We start from the raw sequence: 13,430 nt of genomic DNA on the forward strand, positions 1-13,430 counted from the left end.
GTTGTGACAGTTACGACCAAACAGGGTGTTAAATGTGCAGAGCTTTCGACTGGACACGTCCAGCTCTATTTGCCAAAACCCTTTGGAGCAACCAGCTTTGTGAAAAACTTGGCGTGAGCCATTTCGCTGGTGCGCTCTTCTCATTTAGGGATAGGGTAGTGTTCCTTCATGATGTTATGGTTCAAATCTTTGGGGTCGATATAAATGCTTAGAAATGATATAAGACCTTAGAAATGCGGCCCTGGTCCTAGAGGTCAAGCAGCTGCTGCTTGAGGCGGTCCTTAAGGGGTGCCGGCACTCGACACGGTGCATGAACCACAGGTGTGGAATTCGGTTTCAGAAGTATCTTGTATCTGTAGGAGAGTGTGCCCATATCTTCGAAGACGCTGTGGTATTATGCTATGATGTCATCTAATCGGGTTTGGAAGTTGGCATCTGGCGAGGCCGTTGCCTCAGCGGGCGACATGGTGTGAACCCGCTGCACAAGATTCAAGATTTTGAAGGCCTGAGCACCGAGCAAGGAAGCTCTGTTGGACCCTACAATTTCAAAACGCAGGGTGGCTTTTGAAGAACGATGGGATACCGCAAGCTGGCATGAGCCACTGGCAGCAATGGCATTGCCATTGTAGTTGAGAAGCTGGCAGGCCGGTGGAAGAATGCTCGGCTTGACGCAGATGGTATCAATGTCAGACTTTGAAATGAGGTTCGCTGAAGCGCCAGTGTCCAGCCTGAAGTGTATTGTTCTTGAAAATACAGAAAAATGTGTCATTTGAAACATGGAAGTCTGGCAATATCTGGTCTGAGAGAAAAATGAGAGGATACAGGGAAAGATCCCATAAAGGGTTAATAGCAGCTGCAAAGAGCAGGATTATAAAATGCAGATTATTTCTCACAAGCAGGCTTAGCAAACACACATGTTTCATGTATTAAGCTAAAACAATGGCTCACACCTTCATTGAAAGTAACTATCTCAGGAAGAGTCTGGAAAAGCATGGATGAGGGTTTCAATTGAATTAAGTGATGAATGTTTAAAACAGGCAGGTCTTTCAAGTCATAACCAAGTTAAATTTTAGCATACAGCTGTGACGTTATGCCCAAAATGAATAATCAGTTGTATTAAAATGTTTACATCAAAGATACTTTTTAACTATCAAAGTGAAACAAGCTCATTTACAATAAAGTCGTTAAAACTTAATATCTCTTCGAAAGAGAATATAAACCCGAAGAAAGGGGACAGCCAGCACAGCCAGCTCTCACAGCTCGGTACATGGGAAGGACAGGACACAGCAACCAAGTTCATCAGCAAAAACATCTCAAGAAAACCAGATTTTAAAGAACATTGATTGTCAAGGTGGGCCTGAAGGTCCCTTCAACCAACAGGAAGGATCCAGAAGCAAGATCTTTTTACCTTTCTGTAAAGAAAGTGTTTGCAGCTTTAAAAGAAAATTAGAATATTAAAATAACTTAAAAGTTTTAACCTGAAACAGTGGTTATTAGCCTACTTTACTTACTTAACAACGCAGGACCCAGGACATCGATGCGACTAAAGGGTAAGTAGGTAAAATTCTTCGGTGAAGGTATGGGCTATACCGGGGGATAACTTGAAAATATAGTTTGACCTGAATAGCACCCACCGAAGCCTGCATCGGGGTCAGGGAGTGAGAATCCCTGTTCGACCCTTTTTTGGTATAGGGGGAATTCTAAGAATAGTTGTGAGTTTTAACTTCAGTATGCAAGCCTTGTTGACCATCAGGGTGGCATACCACTTGTCGTCCGGATCAATGCTCATCACTGGGACTTGTTTAACCTTTTTTTGGGAAAGCATCATACGCTTGGTGATGATGCCCACCCGGAATGGGAATGTGAGGTCCTCGGTATCGGGATCTGGAACCATGTCAGAGTCGGAGTCTGCAATGTGTTGCTGTACTGAATGGATGCTCCTGCGCTGTGGCTGGGATCGCTGTGTGTTGGGCAGTTGAGCAGATCTGCACAGGGCTGCGTAGTGGCCAAGCTTGCCACACTGGAGACAGCATCGAGATTTCTCGGTACATTGCCGCTTTAAGTGGACGGAGCCACAGTTGTTGCACGTCATGGCACCGACGTCAGCGCCACCGCGCATGCGTGGTGCGGTCGAACGATGTGCGCACCGGCTCAGTTTGGTCAGCGGCCTCGCCGTCCCCTTGGTCGTTGCGTGCATGCGCAGGAGCCTGGGAAAAGCACGCAAAATGGCCACCCTAATCCAGACTCAGGCCCTGGAGCTGTTTTACGGCCTGCACCCGCTCCGCATTGTGGGGACCGCGCTGCGCCATCTCTGCCGCCTTGATATGGTGCTCATGTAGGACGCATGTCTCGATGGCGATGGTGAGGGTGAGCTGCTTTACTTTAAGGAACTGCTGGTGAAGGGGATCGGACTGGACCCCGAAAACGATGTGGTCGCGTATCATGGAGTTGGAAGTTGAGCCGTAGTTGCAGGATTGCGCGACGATACGGAGATGGGTTAAGAAGGACTGAAAAGGTTCATCCTTACCCTGAAGCCTCTGCTGGAACTCATAGCATTCAAAACTCTCGTTGACTTCGATGTCACAGTGGCTGTCGAACTTCAGCATAACTGTTTTGAACTTTGTCTTGTCCTCACCTTCAGCAAAGGTGAGGGAGTTAAAGATGTGGATAGCGTGGTCCCCGGCTGTAGAGAGGAGGAGAGCAATCGTCCTGGCATCCGTAGCGGTTCGAGGTCGGTGGCTTCAAGATACAGCTGAAACTTCTGCTTGAAAATCTTCCAGTTAGCACCGAGGTTGCTGGCGATGCAGAGCGGCGGGGGAGGGCAGACGCTGTCCATGTTACCAGATGGCTGATCGCTGGTCAAAGGCAGACTATCTCAAGGTAGGTCCATCAAACTCAAACATGACTCACTGGTACCATGATGTGTTGGGTACGCTGGGTCTGTGAGGACTGTCTTTACCACAGCAGTGAGAGAGACAGGTTTCCAACACTTGAAGAAATGCAACTCTATTTTATTGAACTCTTAACTATCATACATACTTTAACTGTGGGTTGACACTATGCTGAGTTGACTGGAGACCTGAGGCTAACCTGACCAGACTATCCTACTACCACATGTGGATGTTCTAGTTGTCGCTCATGGGCTCTGACTGTCTCAGAGGCTGCATCCCAAGAGAGCGGGAAAACTAGTGCCCTCTGGCTTTATAGTGGTCGTGTTCTGTCTGGTGATTGGCTGCTGTGTTCTGTGTGTTCATTGGTCATCCTGTGTGTCAATCAATGCCTGTCTGTGCACCATCATATACTTGTGTGTATATTATGACAACATCCTTTAACGACTTATTATTTTTCTCTTTCTTTCTTCAATCTTTTAAAAATATATTCAAAAACAAAATTCAAAAAACAAAATTTAAAAAAAAAACTTCCACCGGGACCAGATTTCAGACGTCTTAAAAACACATTTTAAGTGGGAGCCACCCAATGTGCGACATCCCAACTACATTGCGCCCTGGCTTCGGGCCTGCTGCCTCTCCAGCCTCATCATCAGTTCTGCTCCGCCCCTACTGCTCCAAATGCCGCCTCCCCCCACACCCCAGGCTCGGTGCCTCAGCTGCGGCCACCTGACACTCGCACGGGGCTCTTCGGCGGTTCCTAAACCTGCTCGGCTTAAAGCCTGGGACGGCCCCAAAGGCCGACAAAAATCAGGGGAGAGTGAAAAAACGGGGAAACCCCCAAAAACGCCGTAAACAGGGGCCACAAGCGGGAGCTCCTCGCGATGCGGCCAACCCGCTCGCGAATGCCACCATAAGTCCGCTGAGCTTGAATCGTTATTCAGAGTGGAAGCATGCAAAGCACTCGAGCTAGTAAAAAGAGTTTACACTGCAGAGTTGAATATAACTTAGCAACCGGCATCAATGGATGCAATCCTGAAAGAATTTCCTGAAATTTTTCAAGGATTCAGAGTGTTTCCATTCACCTATCCCATACAGTTAAAAGACAATGCACGACCAGTTATACACGCACCAAGGCATGTACCAGCTCCACTGAAGGAATGACTTAAGCACGAGCTGGAGAGAATGACAAAACCTGGAGTAATAAGACGCATCGAAGAACCAACTGATTGAGTGAACTTCATGGTTTGTGTGAAGACACATAACAATAACCTTTGCATCTGTATGGATCTAAAGCATCACAATTCGAACATTAAAAGAGAGCACTATCCTATTCCGAAGAGAGAGGAAATCACAGGTGAGATATCAGGAGTGAAATGTTTTAGCAAATTAGATGCAGCACAGGGTTTTTGGCAACTCAAGTTAGATGAGGAGAGCACAAAGTTGTGCACTTTCAATACTCCATTCGAGCAATACTGTTTTCTTAAAATTCCATTTGGTATTATCTCAGCATCTGAGATTTTCCATTGGGCAAAGGAACACGTCATAGAATGCATTCCAGGAATCAGAAAGACAACATTATTGTTTGGGGCTCAACAAGTGAAGAGCACAACGGAAGGCTTATCAAAGTGCCGAGAAGCATCAGAAAGTATGGATTGAAACTGAATAAGGCCAAATGTCAGTTTGGTGTTGAAAAGAATCACATTCTAGGGGTCAAACTTTTGGATAAAGGTATGCAACCTGACCAAGACAAAATTAAGGCGATTTTGAATATGCCACGACCTATTGACGAAAGAGGATGCTTGGCAAGATAAATTTTGTCAATAAGTTTATTCCTCATCTTTCAGTAAAAACAATGTGCCTGAGAGAATCAATAAAGAAGGTTGCTGTTTTCCTGTGGTCGGACAGATATGAACATGAATGGCAAATATTAAAAGAAGCACTGACTACAGCACCTGTGTTAACATTCTTTGACCCCCACGAAGAAAAGAAAGATATCAACAGACGCGTCAAAAGATGCGTTGGGAGCAGTATTATTGCAGCAAGACGATGAGGAGAATTGGCTTCCAATTGCCTATGTCTCAAGGTCAATGACTGACACAGAGCGCAGATACGCTCAAATAGAAAAAGAACGCTTGGGCTTAATAAATGGATTAAACAAGTTTCAAGACTACGTGTATGGCCTACCAACATTCTTAGTGGAAACTGACCATAAACCACTCGTGACGATAGCACAAAAGAATCTAAATGAAATGTCACCCAGGATACAGAGTATGATAATGAAATTACAAAGATATGATTTCAATCTAATATACACGATAGGTAAACATCTTGTAGTGAATGCACTATCTTGTGCGATGGACATGAAAGAAGATCAATATTTGGATGAAGATATACAAGCACAAGCAAATTTTGTGACAGAATCTCTTCCATTCTCAGATGAGAAGTCAAAACTTATAAGAGGCTAAACTACAAAAGATGCAATCTTACAGAAGATAATAAAACATCTCACAGAGGGATGGCTGAAAGGATCCTGCTCTAACTATTATATCAGAACAGAGCTAAGTGAAGCTAATGGTTTTTACCGAAGGCAAAATAGAATAGTAATTCCAAAATCATTATGACCAATGATTCTGAAAAAGATTCATGAAGGGCACTTAGGCATAGAGAAATGTAAAAGACGAGCCAGGGAAACGGCATACTGGTCGGGTATTAATCAAGGTATTCAACTCATGGTTGATAATTGTGCAACCTGTCAAAATTTTCAATGCAGACAGCTTAGAACAACCTCACCATATATTCCGATGGAGGAAATAAATCAAAAGCTTGTGAGGAAGCTCACATTTCAAAAAAGGAGACCTACCGTGGGGCAGCACGGTAGCATGGTGGTTAGCATAAATGCTTCACAGCTCCAGGGTCCCAGGTTCGATTCCCGGCTGGATCACTGTCTGTGCAGAGTCTGCACGTCCTCCCCATGTGTGCGTGGGTTTCCTCCGGGTGCTCCGGTTTCCTCCCACAGTCCAAAGATGTGCGGGTTAGGTGGATTGGCCATGCTAAATTGCCCGTAGTGTCCTAAAAAGTAAGGTTAAGGGGGGGTTGTTGGGTTACGGGTATAGGGTGGATACGTGGGTTTGAGTAGGGTGATCATTGCTCGGCACAACATCGAGGGCCGAAGGGCCTGTTCTGTGCTGTACTGTTCTATGTTCTATGTTCTAAGAGGTATTATGACAAAACTACAAGAAGGCAACAACCATTAGAAAAAGATGACACAGTCAGGGTGGAAGAGCCTGACGGAACTGGATGGTTGAAGTACACAAAGGTAGTAGAGTCATCAGGTCCTCAATCATATATCACCATTACAGACATCGGGCAAGTTCTGAGACGAAACAGGAGAGCCTTGCTGAAGATTCAGCAACCTTTTGTTATCGAGCCACAAGATGATATTGTAAGCAATTCAAGGACAACAGAACAAGAGAAACCTCAGCATACAGAGCCAGAGCAAGATAAAAATGTACAAAGCCAAGACAAACAGCAAAACGTATCTTCGATAACAAATGAAAATCAAGTAAACTCATAGGTTCAACCAATGCTCAGAAGGTCAACAAGACACAGAAGAAAACCAGACAAATTGAACTTGTGATGAACTATAAATGTGTGACTAATGAATACATTGTGCAGATCATATATATTGGAAAGTAAATTGAGATAATGTATGTAAAACTTCACATTTCCAAAGGAAAGGGGATGTGATGATATGCATAAGCAGTTATGTACATAGTGATATACAAGACCACTGACCAGAAGGTGGCAGCAGAGAACAACCACGTGACACTGCTACCTCAGGGAGTTGATAAAGAGTCTTCATAGTGGATAGTCAGAGTTTATAGTAGCTCATAGTTAATTTATTATAGTTAGTAGTTTTTGACAATATTTTTATAGTTATCTTAACCATGCAATTATTAAATAATAAAACTTTAACTAGTCTAAGAACTAGATATTCTATATTGTATTTATTCCAACAGGCCAAGAACCAGAATGTAGTTCTGAGCACCCTATTCCGTACTCCAAAGGTGTGTGTAATATCACTCCAGGGTGATGGGCCTTTGTCGGCCCTGTCAGCGGTCAATATACAAGGCAGGAGAGCGATGAAAACTTGCTGTGAGGTAAGCTCTGGTGTCCCTCAGTTTCTGCAGAAATCTGACTCCTGTCTTTCTGCTAAGAGGGCGCTCACACCCATTTTCTGAACAGGGTCTGCTTCGGGGGTCTTTGATCTTGGACCACTGTGCCTGGAGGCGGAGATTGGGGCACTGGAGGCAGCAAGGGTGAGGGGGTGCAGGTAGGCCCACTGTGAAAATTAATGTGACAGAGGCTTCACATTTATCAGGTGTAACATGTTTTAATAATGAACATTAGACATTTCCATTCCCCCTGGCTACAGAAAGTGCCCATCCCCCAGTGCCCACTTAGTGCTCCTCACTCTTCTTCATCTTACGTGGTCTTTTGCTACGTCTCGGTGTGTCCACAGAATGCACATCAGAGGGTGGAGGCAGCCTGCTACTTTCTGTGCCCTGTGGCCTTCGATGCCATTGGCGGATGTCCTCGAGAGGGCTGAAGCCTGAGGGATCCGGCCGACTTACTGGTGTCACAGGGTGTCGCCATGTCACCCTGTTCTGCCTCCTGCCCTTGAGATGTGCTGGTGTCAGGAGGGGGGGATTGGGAAGTACTGGAGGCCGACGTCGTCTCCTTTCCAGCAGGACCCAGGTTTGCCTCCAGCGCGTCCCCCTCCCTCACAGTGCCCGTAGGACCCTGAGGGGCTCCATGGGATGGAGGAGCAGCTGGATTGAGCTCCAGGGGCCTCTGAGCCATCTGGCTTTGCCAGTCTTGGCAGATTCCCATTGTCTGCACCATGGGATCGACGCCCTCAGCGATGCTCCTCAATGACTGTGACATGCTCTGGAGCGCCTCGGCAATGTCCACTTGCATCTGAGACACGTCCCTCAGTGACTGGGACATGAGGCCCTCAGCCATGATCATCACAAACTGAGCCATGCCATAGGCACCACCACTCAAGACACGGGCATTGTGCTCCAGATTTCCACTACAGTCATCACGCTAGCAGTGTTAGCCTCAATGCCATGCATTGTTGGCACCATCTCCTGCTCCAGATGCCTTTGGGACCGCTCCAATCGGCTATATAGTCACTGGAATGTCGTTGACGTATCCTCCTGAATGTTATGGCTGTATCCTATCACCTACATCAGCTCTGGGAGAACCATGTCCAGAGGCTCGGCATCTGACTGGGACCTAGATGAGCCCTAGATGCAGCAGACCTCCAACTGCTGACTCCCTTGGCTGTTCCTGCCTCCACCTGATGTGCGTCAGCAACTGTGTGGCGCTCACCAGATTGTGTCCCAGAACCCTGTTCACTAATGTTGCCCATGGAGGTTTGTGTCTTTACACTGGTGGAAGGTGGGGATGATAGCTGTGACTCCTCACCAGTGGTCTCCTCGGAGCTCTCCTACAAGGGTGGAGGTGGGAAGAACGACTCCAGGTGGCCAGGCGTTATCAGATGAAGATCATGCGAGACAATGGAGATGTGGGCGGGATTCTCCGACCCCCTGGAGAATCGCCAGGGGTCGGCGTGAATCCCGCCCCAGCCGGCCGCCGAATTCTCCAGCCCTCCAAAAGTCGGCGAGGCCTGAGTCACGCCGCCCGCCCCGGAGAATGGCGGGGACCGGCGCAACTCAATTGGCCCCGGGGCTGCCCGAAGTCTTCGGCCCGCAATGGGCCAAAGCCCCGCTGGTTTTGTTGCCGGTCCCGCCAGCGTGGATCAGGCTAGGTCTCTTACCGGCGGGACCTGGTGGCGTGGGCGGGCTCCAGGGTCCTGGGGGGGCACGGGGCGATCTGGCCCCGGGGGGTGCCCCCACGGTGGCCTAGCCCGCGATCGGGGCCCACCGATCGGCGGGAGGGCCTGTGCCATGGGGGTCACTCTTTTACTATCCGTCGGCCGTGTGAGCCTCCGCGATGGCCGATGCGTAGGTGACCCCCGCCCTGCGCATGCACAGGGATGACATCAGCAGCCGCTGACACACCCATGCATGTGCGGACTCTCGCCGGCCAGCGGACTCTCTTCGGCCCCGTCCTTCCACGCAGCCGGCAGGGCGCAAACCACTCCGGCGCCGGCCTAGCCCTTGAAGGTGCAGAGGATTCCGCACCTTTGGAGTGGGCCGACACTGGAGTGGTTCAGGCCACTCCATCCTGCCGGGACCCCCCGCCCCGCGGGTACGGGCGAATCCCGCCAATGGTCAGTGAGAGGGTCGGATCATTTTGTCTGACATAAACAACTCACTTAAAACAGGTCATCTGGGTGAAGCGGCAGTGGATCCTCACCTTGCTGTCGGTGACTGCTCTCTCCTCTGACAACCCCATGATCTCCAAGGCCCGTTCCTCATAGGGGGTGGGAACACGGATCACTGGCATCCTGTCCAAGTCTTGGCCCTTTCCCGCTTATTATGGGCTGTCTTCTCCAGCAAGGATACAAAGAGGGCATTGTGGGCCGCACAGCAGGTGGCATGTATAGGCACCACACCTGAACATGAAGGGGTTGTGCGATGGGTGCCATGGTATTCTGAGGAACAAGCATGAAGATCGGATTTGGGGTGGGTCTGAGATGCAAGCCAGTAATTTCGCGGGGTGGTGTGGTTTGGAATTTGAGAGCTGGCAGGCGGAACTGATCCCAGGTGAGAGGTAATAACTCACCCTTGCAGCTCGGTGGAAGTCGTTTGTCTTCTTCCAACATTGAAAGGTGGTTCTCCTGGTAATGCTGCCGGCACTGACAGCCGCTGCCACTGAATCCCAGCAGACGTTGCTGACCCTGCTGCAGGTCCTCTTGGGGGTACAGAGTGCCCTGGTTCTCTTTCACAGCCTCGAGAATCCATGTGAGGCCGGTATCCCCAAAGTCAGGAGCAGGTCTGTGCGCTACCATGCTCGTGTTGACTGGGAGTGAGTGGTGTGGGAGCGTTTCAAAGCAGCTCCCTCTTGTTAGCGCCAAGAAACTGAGGCACAAGTCAGATAGCGAGACAGCCAGTAATGTCGAGAAGCTTGTGGGGACTCATTTTTGGAACTAAAAGCGGCCATCAAGAAACACCATGGCCGGGATTCTGCGAGTGCCCGCGCCACGATCGCGGCCACCCGGGGGCGGAGAGTGGGGCGTCGGACCCGCGGCGCCTCCACGCGATCCTTCGGCGATCGGAAAACCGGCAACAACTGCACGCGCGCAGTCGACACGGTGCCAGTCGGGGGCCGTTGAAAGAGACCCCCGCTGCGATTCTTCACAGTCGACCGGCCGGGTTCTCGCCGGCGTGGTTCTCATATGGTTCCACCCGGCGGGAGCTTGGCGTCGCGCCTGTGGTGGACGTCCTGGTGGGGCGGCGGGGATATCAGTCTCCGGGGGGGCCCTCCACGACGGCCAGGCCCGCGATCGGGAGCCACCGATCGGTGGGTGCGCGGGATCTGGGAGGGGGGGGTCCTACCTTCTTCCGCGCTGGCCCATAGTGTGGGTCTGCCATGTCATGCGGGGCCAGCGCCACAGCTGGCCTCCACGCAGCGGACCTGCAGCTGGATGTGCAGGGCTCTGTATCGGCAGCAGGAGCTGCGCCGCATGCCAGTGCCCTGCACGCTCCCTTAAAGTCAGAGAAGCATTCCGGACTTTTTAGAAAAATGTCCCGAGTGATTCGCGCCCGTTTTCTGGCGGGCGTGGGGATATAGCCCAATTATTGGAGAATCCCGGCCCATGTAGAATCATGCCATTGTCCTAGAAATTGAATGATAACGCATCCATTTTATTAGAATGGTACCAAATGTCTGATGTGGTGAGCAGCCTGTGTATCTATTCTACACCAGCGGAATAGCACCGGCTATATTGAAGGAAAAAGACATTCTAGTGTGAAACTTTTTATGGATTGGTGGATGGTTTACATAGAACAGTACAGCACAGAACAGGCCCTTCGGCCCTCAATGTTGTGCCGAGCCATGATCACCCTACTCAAACCCACGTATCCACCCTATACCCGTAACCCAACAACCCCCCCTTAACCTTACTTTTTAGGACACTACGGGCAATTTAGCATGGCCAATCCACCTAACCCGCACATCTTTGGACAGTGGGAGGAAACCGGAGCACCCGGAGGAAACCCACGCACACACGGGGAGGACGTGCAGACTCCACACAGACAGTGACCCAGCCGGGAATCGAACCTGGGACCCTGGAGCTGTGAAGCATTTATGCTAACCACCATGCTGCCCCTGGCCCAAGTACGGGTCGAACAATGAGTACAGTAAATCAAGTGAAATTTATTCAGTAATAATGAAATACTTAATGAAACTAGTGATTAACAGCCACCCTCATTCCTTGCTTCCCGAGTTATCATAGCACAGGCAACGTCTTAATTGGCCTCTCATTCCTGCTTCTTTTGCCCCTGCTACTGACATAATATACACACAAGTATATGATGGTGCACAGACAGACATTGATTGACACACAAGATGACAAATGAACACACAGAACACAGCAGCCAATCACCAGACAGGACACGGCCACTATAAAGCCAGAGGGCACTAGTTTTCCCGCTCTCTTGGGATCCAGCCGCTGAGACAGTCAGAGCCCGTGAGCAACAACGAGAACATCCACCATGTGGTAGTAAAATAGTCTGGTCAGGTTAGCCTCAGGTCTCCAGTCAAGTCAGCATAGTGTCAACCCATAGTTAAAGTATGTATGATAGTTAAGAGTTCAATAAAATAGAGTTGCATTTCTTCAAGTGTTGGAAGCCTGTCTCTCTCACTGCTATGGTAAACGCAGTCCTCGCAGACCCAACATACCCAACACATCATGGTACCAGTGCGTGATGTTAGAGTTTGACGGACCTACCTTGAGATAGTCTGCCTTTAACCAGCGATCAGCCATCTGGTAACATGGACAGCGTCCGCCCTCCACCACCGCTCCGCATCGCCAGCAACCTCGGTGCCAACTGGAAGATTTTTAAGCAGACTTTTCAGCTGTATCTTGAAGCCACCGACCTCGAAGCCACATCAGATGCCAGAAGGATTGCTCTGTTCCTCTCTACAGCCGGGGACCACGTTATCCACATTTTTAACTCCCTCACCTTTGCTGAAGGTGAGGACAAGACAAAGTTCAAAACAGTCCTGCTGAAGTTCGACAGCCACTGTGACATCGAAGTCAACGAGAGCTTTGAACGCTATGTGTTCCAGCAGAGGCTTCAGGGTAAGGATGAACCTTTTCGGTCCTTCTTAACCCATCTCCGTATCCTCGTGCAATCCTGCAACTACGGCTCCACTTCCGACTCCATGATCCGCGACCAGATCGTTTTCGGGGTCCACTCCGATCCCCTTCGCCAGCAGCTCCTTAAAGTAAAGCAGCTCACCCTCACCATCGCCATCGAGACCTGCGTCCTACATGAGCATGCTAATAACCGTTACTCCCATATCAAGGCGGCAGAGATGGCATGGCAAGGCCCCCATGATGCGGAGCGGGTGCAGGCCGTAAAACAGCTCCAAGGCCTGAGTCTGGATGAGGGCAGCCATTTCGCGTGCTTTTCCCGGGCTCCTGCGTATGCGCGCAACGACCAAGGGGATGGCGAGGCCGAGGACCGAACTGTGCAGGTGAGCACATCGTTCGACCGCACCGCGCATGCGCGGTGGCGCGTCGGCGCCATGACGTGCAACAACTGTGGCTCCGCCCACTTAAAGCGGTAATGTCCCGCGAAATCTCGACGCTGTCTCCAGTGTGGCAAGCTTGGCCACTACGCAGCCCTGTGCAGATCTGCTCAACTGCCCACCATACATCGATCCCAGCAGCAGCGCAGGAACGTCCGATCAATGCAGCAACCCATTGCAGACTCCGACTGCGACATGGTTCCAGTTCCCGACACCGAGGATCTCACATCCCCATTCCGGGTGGGCATCATCACCAAGCATACGATGCTTTCCGCAAAAAAGGCTAAACCGCTCCCAGTGATGAGCATTGATCCGGACGACAAGTGGTGTGCCACCCTTACAGTCAACAACTCTCGCATACGCTTCAGGCTGGACACCGGCGCTTCAGCTAACCTCATTTCGCAGTCTGACCTGGATACCATTCACGTCAAGCCGAACATTCTTCCATCGGCCTGCCAGCTTCTCGACTACAATGGCAATGCCATTGCTGCCAGTGGCTCATGCCAGCTTGTGGTATCTCATCGTTCTTCAAGAGCCACCCTGCATTTTGAAATTGTAGGGTCCAACAAAGCTTCCTTGCTTGGTGTTCAAGCCTGCAAAATCCTGAATCTTGTGCAGCGGGTTCACTCCATGTCGCCCGCTGACGTATCATTCTCGCCAGATGCCAACTTCTAAATCTAACTAGATGACATCATAGCACAATACCACAGCGTCTTCGAGAGTATGGGCACACTCCCCTACACATACAAGATTCTTCTGAAACCGAATGCCACACCTGTGGTTCATGCGCCCCGTTGGGTGCCAGCACCC

This window comes from Scyliorhinus canicula, chromosome 8 (genome assembly GCF_902713615.1).
Source record: "Scyliorhinus canicula chromosome 8, sScyCan1.1, whole genome shotgun sequence".
Lineage (NCBI taxonomy): Eukaryota > Metazoa > Chordata > Chondrichthyes > Carcharhiniformes > Scyliorhinidae > Scyliorhinus > Scyliorhinus canicula.